The sequence below is a fragment of the Impatiens glandulifera genome, chromosome 3, assembly GCF_907164915.1.
Source record: "Impatiens glandulifera chromosome 3, dImpGla2.1, whole genome shotgun sequence".
Taxonomy (NCBI): domain Eukaryota; kingdom Viridiplantae; phylum Streptophyta; class Magnoliopsida; order Ericales; family Balsaminaceae; genus Impatiens; species Impatiens glandulifera.
In genome coordinates, this window is record NC_061864.1 from 29,770,400 (window position 1) to 29,781,327 (window position 10,928).

A 10,928-nucleotide genomic window follows, 5' to 3' on the forward strand; every position below is an offset into this window, starting at 1 on the left:
AACTTAGTCTCAGGGAATGGCTTCGTGAATACGTCTGCCACTTGTTGATTTGTTAGACCACATTCTTAGAAGAGTATACTTCCTGATTCCTCCATGCAGTTGACCTATTGTACCTAAAAATACTTATTTACAACTAGGTACCCACATTTACTTGGGTCCTCGGTCAATCAGTCCCTTAAGAATCCACATTTGAGTTATCTTTAAGAATTTCCCTTGTTGTGTTGTGATTAATGCGTATGATTTAAGCTTAGCTGATGTCTTCCTGCTAGCAGTTGATCCAATAACCTTAGAGGATGATTTTTGTTTAAAACTCCCTGAATTCTTGTTAGGTTTTGTTTTGCCAGACTTGTTGGCTGGTTCCTTCCTTGGTTCCAACTATCCTACAGTTGGCTTAACATAAGTTATCTCATCCTTTAAAGTTAAGTCCTCACAGCTTGGATCAATCCCTTTATTAGTTAAACTACCTTTGATAAAGCTTATAGCCTTAATCTTGTCTTCCACTAGATTTAACTTCTTTGATGACTGATCTGGGATAGCATTATCAAATCCTAAACCGGATTTGCATCCGACAAACCTCAACATACTTATCTGCTATCTAATTATATCTCCAGACTTCATCTAAGAACTGACCACATATGTCAAACGTTGGTTTTCAGAAAACAGAGTTTGAACCTTTTCCTTGAGCTTCTCATTCTCAAATGAGAGCTCAATCATTTTGTTTTCAAAATATTTTGATTCAGAATTTTAGAGGAAGAAGAGTTATCAGTTTCGTATTTCATTATCATTTCGTTACAAGAGTCTAACAACTTCTTGTACTCAATTACCATATCATTAAGTGCAGCAGTTATCAAAGGAGAAGTCAAATACCTCAGATTCTTCCTCTGCCATGTAGCAGGTAACGTCTTCATCATCGCTGTCGCAGAATGATGAATCATCTGAGTCGCTTAGAGCCCACTTGGCCTTGCTATCAACAGTCATGAGAGCCTTCAACTCTTTTTTGTTCTTCTTCTCATCTTTCTATGGCTTCCTACATTCCGTTTTGAAGTGTCCTAGTTTATCATATTTAAAACACTTCAAGTTAGCCTTAAAATTACTCATATCATTATTATTATTATTATTTGAAGAGTTTGAGTTAGAATTTCTCTTCTTCATGAATTTGTCGAATTTCTTTACGAAGAGAGTCATGACGTCGCTGATGATTTTCTTGGCAGTAGTCTTCACATCAGTGGCAGCAGGTTTCCCCTCAGCGGTCACCAATGCCTTGGTGGCGATTATAGATGTGGAATGCTCCTCTTTATTCCTAGAGTTTATCTCAAACTGGTAGGCCTTCAGATTGGCTAGCAAGTCAAAAAGCTCCATCTTGTTCAGATCTTTAGACTCCCTCATTGCCATCGTCTTGATATCACACTCCCTAGGTAGAGCACACATGACTTTGATTGCCACCTCTCTGTTGCTTTAAGTCTTTCCCAGAGTAGAAAGAGTAGTGATAATCTTGTTGAATCTCCCATCAAATCCAGTCATCGTCTCTCTAGGATGCATCTTAATGTTATCAAACTACTGTGTGGAAACCATGAGTTTGTGTTCACTTTGGTTTGCTTGTTGCCTTCATAGAGTTGAGTCAACCTCTCCCATATTTCTCTGCTAGAGTTGTATGATATGATATAGTTGAACATGTTATCATCCAAAGTTTTGTACAAACTATATTTGGCCATGTTGTTGAGGTTATTCTTCCTTTTGTCTTCACTGGTCCACTCAGTCAATCCTTCTCAATCTTTATTAGGACTTCGATGATGACAAACCACATATCATTTATGGTAGCTCGATGAGCGTGGACTCTCGCCTTCCACACGACATAATTTTCCTTTGAGAACATGGGAACCTTGTTGGCGATAACCATAGACATGATTCAGATTCTTGTTGGTGTTTGAGAATAGAAAACGAGGCTCTGATACCAATTGTTGGGATCGATACCGACAATAGAAACTAGGGTCTAACTATTGTGAACAACTTACAATATTCAATTCAATAATAATCATGTGAGGGATTAATATCTATTTCTAGTCTTCGCAAATCTTCACAAACTCTTGAAATAGATTCATGTGCGGAACTGTTTGTGGGATTTGAAGCTTTAGTAAAATGAATGCAAATGGTAGAAAGTAAAGAACATAGTGAATTTTATGGATGTTTAGAGATAAAACTCTCACGTTACCCCCTATTCCACAACTACAAAGATATCCACTAAGACTTTATTTTAAATACAACTCACTGAACTAGCTAACTCCATGTTGAATAGAACACCCTCTGTTGAACTTACAATACTGAGATTTCTCATAAAAAAGACAGTATGCAATAACAATATGATCACGGATAGACAGTAAGAGATTTTTTGCTTTAGTTTAAGATACTTTCTTGAAGCGAATGTGTGAATCAGTTCGACCATTGTCCTTAGGATTCTATTTATGGTTGAAGTGTACCAACGGTCGAATATTCTTTGTGGACACATAGAATGTGTCTGTTGGAAGGCCGCCTATAGTATGAGAGTACAATAGACTCTGAGTATTTGGATCGTGTCCGTACCGAACATGTAGTGCGCCGAATATCCTCTGATCTTGTCTTGTACTGGGAATGCAATTGAGAGATATCCGCGTATGTGACATTCATTCATTTGATAGAATCAGCTGGCTTGTCAGACAGCTGAAGGCAGGAACAGAAGACAACTGAGTGAACGTGGTTAGAATAATGCTTCCTTTAGACGGCTGCTAAAGCAAGGCATCATACATTCTTCTTTAGACCGCGTCTAAAGGAGTTACACGTCGTCTAAAGGAGTTACACGTCGTCTAACTACGTTTCCATTTAAACTGCGTCTAAAGGAGTTAGACAACCTCGTCTAACTACGTTACCCTTTAAACCGCGTCTAAAAGAGTTAGACTTCCTTGTCTAACTACGTTTCCCTTTAAACCGCATCTAAAGGAGTTAGACTTCCTCGCCTAACTATGTTTCTCTTTAGACCGTGTTAAAGGAGTTAGATGACCTCGTATAACTACGTTTCCCTTTAGACCACGTCTAAAGGAGTTAAACTACCTCGTCAAACTATATTTCCCTTTAGACCACGTCTAAAGGAGTTATACTACCTTGTCTAACTACGTTTCCATTTAGACCGCGTCTAAAGGAGTCAGACTTCCTCGTCTAACCATGTTACACTTTAGACCGCGTCTAAAGGAGTTAGACTTCCTCGTCTAACTATATTTCCCTTTAGACCATGTCTAAGGAGTTAGACTTCATCGTCTAGCTACGTTTCCTTTTAAACCACGTCTAAAAGAGTTAGACTATCTCGTCTAACTACGTTTCCCTTTAGACCATGTGTAAAGGAGTGAGACTACCTCGTTTAACTACGTTTCCCTTTAGACCGCGTTTAAAGGAGTTAGACTAGCTCGTCTAACTACGTTTCCCTTTAGACCGCGTCTAAAGGAGTTAGACTTTCTCGTCTAACTACGTAGGATGTCTATGACTGCCTGCTTTAGACCGCGACTGAAATAGAAAAGTCTTTTAGATTTGTGCCTTGACAAAACACATAGACAGCTTAGTCACATTTGTTTTCAATAAGACATTTAGCTCTTCAGCTTTGATTGATCTTAACTAAGTTTAACATAAATTATCAAAATAATGTCAGCATTGAATAAACTTATTTCCTTAGTTTATTTTATTCAATTTGATTTGACTCAACAAAAACATTATCATGTTAATATCACTTTTTTTTTCATCATTACACTTCAACTATTCAATGAAATGGTACTTAGTTTATTTCTTCTATATTTTTATGATAGGATCGGCGACAGCAATAGAGACAGGGATCTAACTATTGATGACGACTTCGGATAAACGATTTGATAGAAATCCTGTTAGGGATTTAAATCACTTTCTATTCTTCACAAACCCTTGAAAACTCTTGAACGATTCAAGTGCGGAATCGTTTGCTCAGGTTTGAAGCTAAGAACCAAAGAATGAGAAGATGACAAAATGTAAATGACACAGCAGTTTGTTTATGGATGTTCGGAGCAAAACTCTCCTACGTCACCCCTTCTTCCAACCACTAGAAGGATTCACTATACGTTTCTTAGAATCAAATAAAGTTGCATGGCTAGCTCACTGTTGAACAGAAAAGACTCTGTTCAACTTACAATATATTGAAGAATATCACTCAACTAGAAAATACTTTGATTCTATATCTCTCTTGATATACACAGTAAGACAAGAAAGAAATACGTGAGATTGTTCCTATATCAGCTTGTATGTTTGCGTATGTTATTCGTTGTCCTTAAAGGTCTTTAAATAGAGAGCAGGTACCAACGATCAGATCTTCTACAATGACACGTGGTGAACTTCCATTGGAAAGCCTCCATAGTACACAGGTACAACAAATACTAAGAACCAGGATTTTGCCCGTACCAATCTGGTAGTGCACTGAATATTCTTCTAGGATTGTCCTGCAAGAAACAAGTAGTGGGAAGAATATTTGCTTACGTGGAATTAGTTAATTGGTTTCAAATGGCTGTCTTACTAATCTGCACATAATAGTGGAGCAGGAGTATCATACAGCTAGTTGATCGTGGGTAGACCGATGCTAGCTTCAAGTAACTACTTAAGCATGCATTACACGTTTTTCAATTAGACTGACAAGTCTAATGAAGTTAGACGCCCCCGTCTAATAGTATGATCCATTAGACCACCTGGTCTAATGGGATTAGACGACACGTCTTATTACGGTTCCCTTCAGACTATTCTGAAGGAGTTAGACTGCACGTCTAACTCTCATTTATTAGACGGCACGTCTAACTACGCTTCCCTTCAGACAAATCAGAAGGAGTTAGACTGCACGTCTAACTTTCATCTGTTAGACGACATGTCTAAGTACGCTTCCCTTTAGACTAATCTGAAGGAGTTAGACTACACGTCTAACTCTCATCTGTTAGACGACACGTCTAACTACGCTTCTCTTCAGACTAATCTGAAGGAGTTAGACTGCACGTCTAACTCTCATCTGTTAGACGGCACATATAACTACGCTTCCCTTCAGACTAATCTGACGGAGTTAGACTGCACGTTTAACTCTCATCTGTTAGACGACACGTCTAACTACGTATCTGTTAGACTGCACGTCTAACTACATATTTGTTAGATTACACATCTAACTGCGCCTGTTAAACTGCACGTCTAACTACGTATCTGTTAGATTGCACGTCTAACTACGCCTATTAGACTGCACGTCTAACTACGTATCCGTTAGACGAGACGTCTAACTACGTATCTGTTAGACTACACGTCTAACTAAGTATTTGTTAGACTGCACGTCTAACTACGTATCTGTTAGACTACACGTCTAACTACGCCTGTTAAACTGCATGTATAATTACTTATCCGTTAGACTACACGTCTAACTACATATCTGTTAAACTGCACGTCTAACTACGTATCTGTTAGACTACACGTCTAACTACGTCTGTTAGAATACACGTCTAACTACGTATCTGTTAGACTGCACGTCTAACTATGTATCTGTTAAACTGCACGTCTAACTACGTATCTGTTAGACTACACGTCTAACTACGCCTGTTAGACTGCACGTCTAACTACGTATCCGTTAGATTGCACGTCTAACTTAATGCGTCTAATAGCTAATAAGTCTAATGAACCTCATTCAAACTTAGTCTAATATAACATGTTTTTGTTACACCTGCACAAAAACAATTAGACGGCTTAGCTTAAGTTTTATACCAACTCATCATCAAAATTCCATTAGTCAGAATACTTTGACTCTTAGTCAAAATAATTTAACTCAACAATTTCCCCCTTTTTGATGATAATGTTAAAACTTTGCACAACTAAAAGATTATATGAGTAATGTAGTAGATAGAAACAAACTATTCATATACCATAATCAAATAAAAGCATAATCAGGAATATTTTTCAACAAAAAATACAAAAACACCTTTCAAGAATAGAAATTAAAAAAAAAAAATCAAGACAACACAAAACAACATCAAAAGATTCTTCCTTCCCGTGGGCACAACCAGATGTAGTAGATAAACCTACAAAAGAAAAAGTGGAGTTGTTCATAACTGACCGCACCACTGGCTAGCCCATACACCCACTACACGAGTAGAATACTTACTTAGTTAAGTAGAAAGGCCAACCTGAGAACAAGGCAGGGAACATGCCACTCTATCTTTTCTTTTTCTTTCCTCTATGGAAAGAGGGGATGATAGGTGGCATGGTATACCTTCTCGTTTAGTTAACGCGACGTACGTAAGTCGACATAAGTCTAAGGCTAATCTTTTTTCCTTTCTTTCTTTTCCCCCCTTTTTAACATCATCTGGGAAGGGAATCTATAGATGTCTTTAGGGATGAGGTTAGAGCAGAGTTGTAGACATCCATTTTTTGTTTCTTCGACGTGAGCCTATTCACCCGAAGAACATAGTTGACAACCTTCTGGTTGTTCAATATTTTGGAAGAGCTGGCATGAAACACATGACCAGGTTCAGTAAGGAGAAAGCAAAGGAATGCACAAAGAGGAACGTCATAACCGAAGATCTTCTTTCGAGAGGAAATAATTCTAACCAGATTGCTGAAGAGGAATTTCGACCAGTTGATGGCTACACCCCTTGTGATGGCCACCATTATTTCAAAGACTTTCGTACAGTAGATGTAGGAGCAGTCTTTTGTAAGGAGGGATTTAGAGATGATGTCGTTGAGTAGGGCATACTTAACCTTCAAGCAGTTACTCTTCCCATGATACTCAACAGGAAGGATTTCTCCTTCGAAGATTTCATCTGAAAAGACATGCATCATTTTAGACATAATTTCATTTAAGGAAGAAGGAAACTCATGGATTCCTTCGGTTGGGAGTCTGAAGAACATTCCGAATATTTCTTCAGTGAAGCAAATACTTTTGCCCAATACAGTTTCACAAATGTACTTATTATGATGGAAGAAAGCGGTGTCAAAGAATTCACGAACAACTTGTTCGTGATAGATGCAGTGAGGACGAAGAGACTTATTCAACCGAGAAGCTTTCAATGATTCAAACATTTGAACCATTTCAGGAATTGTTAGAGTAGAAATAGATTTGAAGTTTACTTGCAGGGATTTCGGAGAGAAGGAAGTCATTTTAGTAAGATAAATACAAGATCTTGACGATTCGAATTCTAGAGAGAGAATCAAGGATTTAAGAGTACTCAACCATTTGAGTGACACCATTCATTAAATATCAGAGAGATAACGTGTAACATTTAATATTTAATGATTATTCCAACTGTCAAAAATTTTAGAAACTATTCCCAAGGGACACAACTATCAATTAATATTAATCATGAAACTACACAGTTAATATTAAATGTATAAAAGAAAGTTATCAGAAATTTTAGTCACTTTTAACAAATTGAGAGACACCTGTCTTCAATTTATTTGAGAAGTGACTGATTTATTTTTGGCGATAAAAAGTACTCAGACAGATACAATGATAGAAGACAACTGTCCCGATAGCCAGAAGATGAAAAGTTTAATTGCACAAGTAATTAGACTTTTAAACTACTTTCCACATTCTTCACTTCTAATTGGGAAATCCATATATTAGATGTTGACGTCTAATCAATCTTGTCTTATAAACGTCTAACGTCTATTAGACGTAGACATCTAATTACGCATAAGCAACACGTACTAGACGTGTTTCAGGTTAGACGTGAGCTTTCAATTGCTATTGTCTTATAAACGTCTAACGTCTATTAGACGTATACGTCTAACCGCGCAGGTTAATTAACCAAGACATGAGTTCCCAAAAGAAGATAAAGACTGCTTGAGTAGACGTACGTCTAAGTAGTCATGCTTCTTAAATTTCTAGTCAATTGGATGCATTGAGACCTCCGTCTTCTTGTTTGTCTAGTTACGTTTTAAACAATATGTTCCCCCTCAGTTTATGCACATAATAACATTAATCAAGATCAACAAGTCCTAAAATGTTTCTAAAGTGAGAAAACTTAGCTACGGGTAGAGGCTTTGTGAATATGTCTGCAGTTTGTTGATTTATTGGGATGTATTCAAGACGAATCTACTTCTGATTGACATGCTCTCAGATGAAGAGATGCCTTATTTCGATGTGTGCTTTGTCCGAGAGTGTAGAACTGGATTATAGGTGATTGCGATAGCACTAGTGTTGTCGCAGAAAATTGGAGATTCTTTAACCTCAATCCCATAGTCCTTAAGTTGTTGTTGAACCCATAAGAGCTGAGAGCAACAACTACCAGCAGCAAGGTACTCTACTTCAGCTGTAGACGTGGAAAAAGACGTTTGCTTCTTTTTGAACCATGAGATAAGACGATCTCCAAGGAACTGGCAAGTTCCACTTGTACTCTTTCTATGCAGACTATGTACTCACCTACATAGTCTGCATCTGAGAAACTAGTTAAATTGAAACTGGTATCCTTCGGATACCACAGTCCTACATTTTGAGTTCCTTTCAAATATTTTAGAATGCGTTTAGCAGCAGTGAAGTGAGAAAGTTTAGGATTAGCCTGGAATTTTCCACAAATACCAACAACAAATTGGATATCTGATCAACTAGCAGTAACATAGAACAATGACCCAATAAGACCTCTATAGGCTGTGACATCTACACTTTGACCACCATCATCTTTGTCCAATTTACTAGAGGAGCTCATTGGAGTAGCTGCAGCAGAGTAGTTCTCCATCCCAAACTTCTTTAGTAAGTCTTTGTTATACTTGGCCCGATTGATGAAGGTTCCTTTCTCCAACTGACGAACTTGAAGACCGAGGAAGAAAGTTAATTCTCCCATCATGCTCATTTTAAATCTGTCCTGTATCAGTTTGGAAAATTTCTCACACAATTTGGGGTTAGTTGATCCAAATATAATATCATTAACATATATTTGAACAAGTAGAATGTGAGAGTTTAGTGAATCTAAACAATGTTTTATCCACAGTTCCAATAACAAAATCATGATCAAACAGAAATTCAGTCAAAGTATCATACCTAGGAGCTTGTTTCAAACCATATAAAGCTTTATCAAGTTTGAAAACATGATTTGGTAAAGTATGATCTATATAACCAAGAGGTTGCTCAACATAAACATCTTCATTTAATTTACCATTTAAAAATGCACTTTTTACATCCATTTGAAAAACTTTAAAATTCTTAAATGATGCATACGCCAAGAAGATTCTAATTGCCTCAACTCTTGCTACAGGTTCAAAATACTCATCAAAGTCGATACCTTCCTCATGTCTGCATCCTTGAGCAACTAAACGGGCTTTATTTCTAATAACTAAATCATCTTCACTGAGCTTGTTTCTAAAGACCCATCTTGTTCCAATGACTGACCGATCAGTCGGTCTAGGAGTAAGATGGCACACTTTATTTCTCACAAATTGGTTTAACTCCTTCTACATAGCATTGATCAAATCTGGATCAACCATTGCTTCACCAATTTTCTTTGGTTTAATTTGAGAAATAAAGGTAGAATTGACCATTTCATCCATCAGTTGACGTCTTGTCCTTCGAGGAGAGAAAGGATTTTCGATGATCAATTCTAGTGGATGATTCTTGTTCCATCTGAAGTTGGATCCAAAGGGATTGGTCATCTGAGTAGGTGACTCCGCGACGTCCGAACTCTCAACTGTTTATTGAATAGGAGTTTGTACGTCTAGTTGGATTTCAACCGGATCAGCCACAAGATCAGACAATGAAATCCGTTTATCCAGAGCTTCATCCTCACTTACAGACTCAAGACTCGTTGCTTCCAATCTATTAGCAAGGTCAATGGGATCAATAGAGTTACTCTCAACAGGCTCATCAAAGACGTCATGAAGGGATTCCTCAATAGTTTGTGTTCTGTTGTTATATACTCTGTAAGCCTTGCTTACTGAGGAATATCCCAGCATGAATCCAACATATTCTTTAGCATCAAAAGCGGTCAAATAAGCCTTTCCATTGTTATGGATAAAACATTTACACCCGAATACTTTGAAGTATGAAACTATGGGAATTCTCCCATAATACAGTTCATAAAGAGTTTTATCAAAACGTTTGTTAATTATTGACCGATTTTGTGTGTACCAAGCTGTGTTTATGGCTTCTTCCCAGAACCTCTAAGGTACGTCTGATTCAGCTAGCCTACATCTCGCTGCTTCCTTCAGAGTCCTCACTCTTCTCTCAGCAATGCCATTCTGCTGTAGAGTTCTAGCACTAGACAACTCGTGCCTAATCCCAAACTCCTCGAGATAAGAGGAAAGGTATCTGTTTGTGAACTCTGTTCCCTGATCACTTCTAATGCACGCAATATTCAAAGATTTCTGATTTTGAATTCTTTTAAAGATTCTAATCAAATTTTCAGCAGTTTTATCATTTGATGGTAAAAATGCTACCCATTAAAATCGTGAGAAATCATCAATAACAATTAGAGAGAATCTCATTCTTCCTAGGCTCTTTACTAGAATTGGACCAAACAAATCCATGTGTAACAGTTCTAAGCAACGACTGAATTGAGATTTCCCTTTACTTTTGAACGATGATTTGCACTGTTTGCCTAATTGGCAAGCAAAACATACCTTGTCCTTAGAAAACTGTAGTTTAGGAAAACCGAATACTAAGTTATTAGAACAAATGTTGTTGATGGTTTTGAAATTTAGATGGTTTAACCTTTTATGCCATAACTATTTCTTGTCATTCTTGGCAATCATGCACATAGGATCAGATGCTTCTTTCTAACAATTCATTTTATATGAGTTTCCTACTCTACTACCGATTAACAAAGTATTACCATGTTGATCCTTAACTAGGCATGCATGAGTTTAAAAATAAACTGATAGACCATTATCACATAATTGACTAATACTAATTAGGTTATAGCATAGATTGT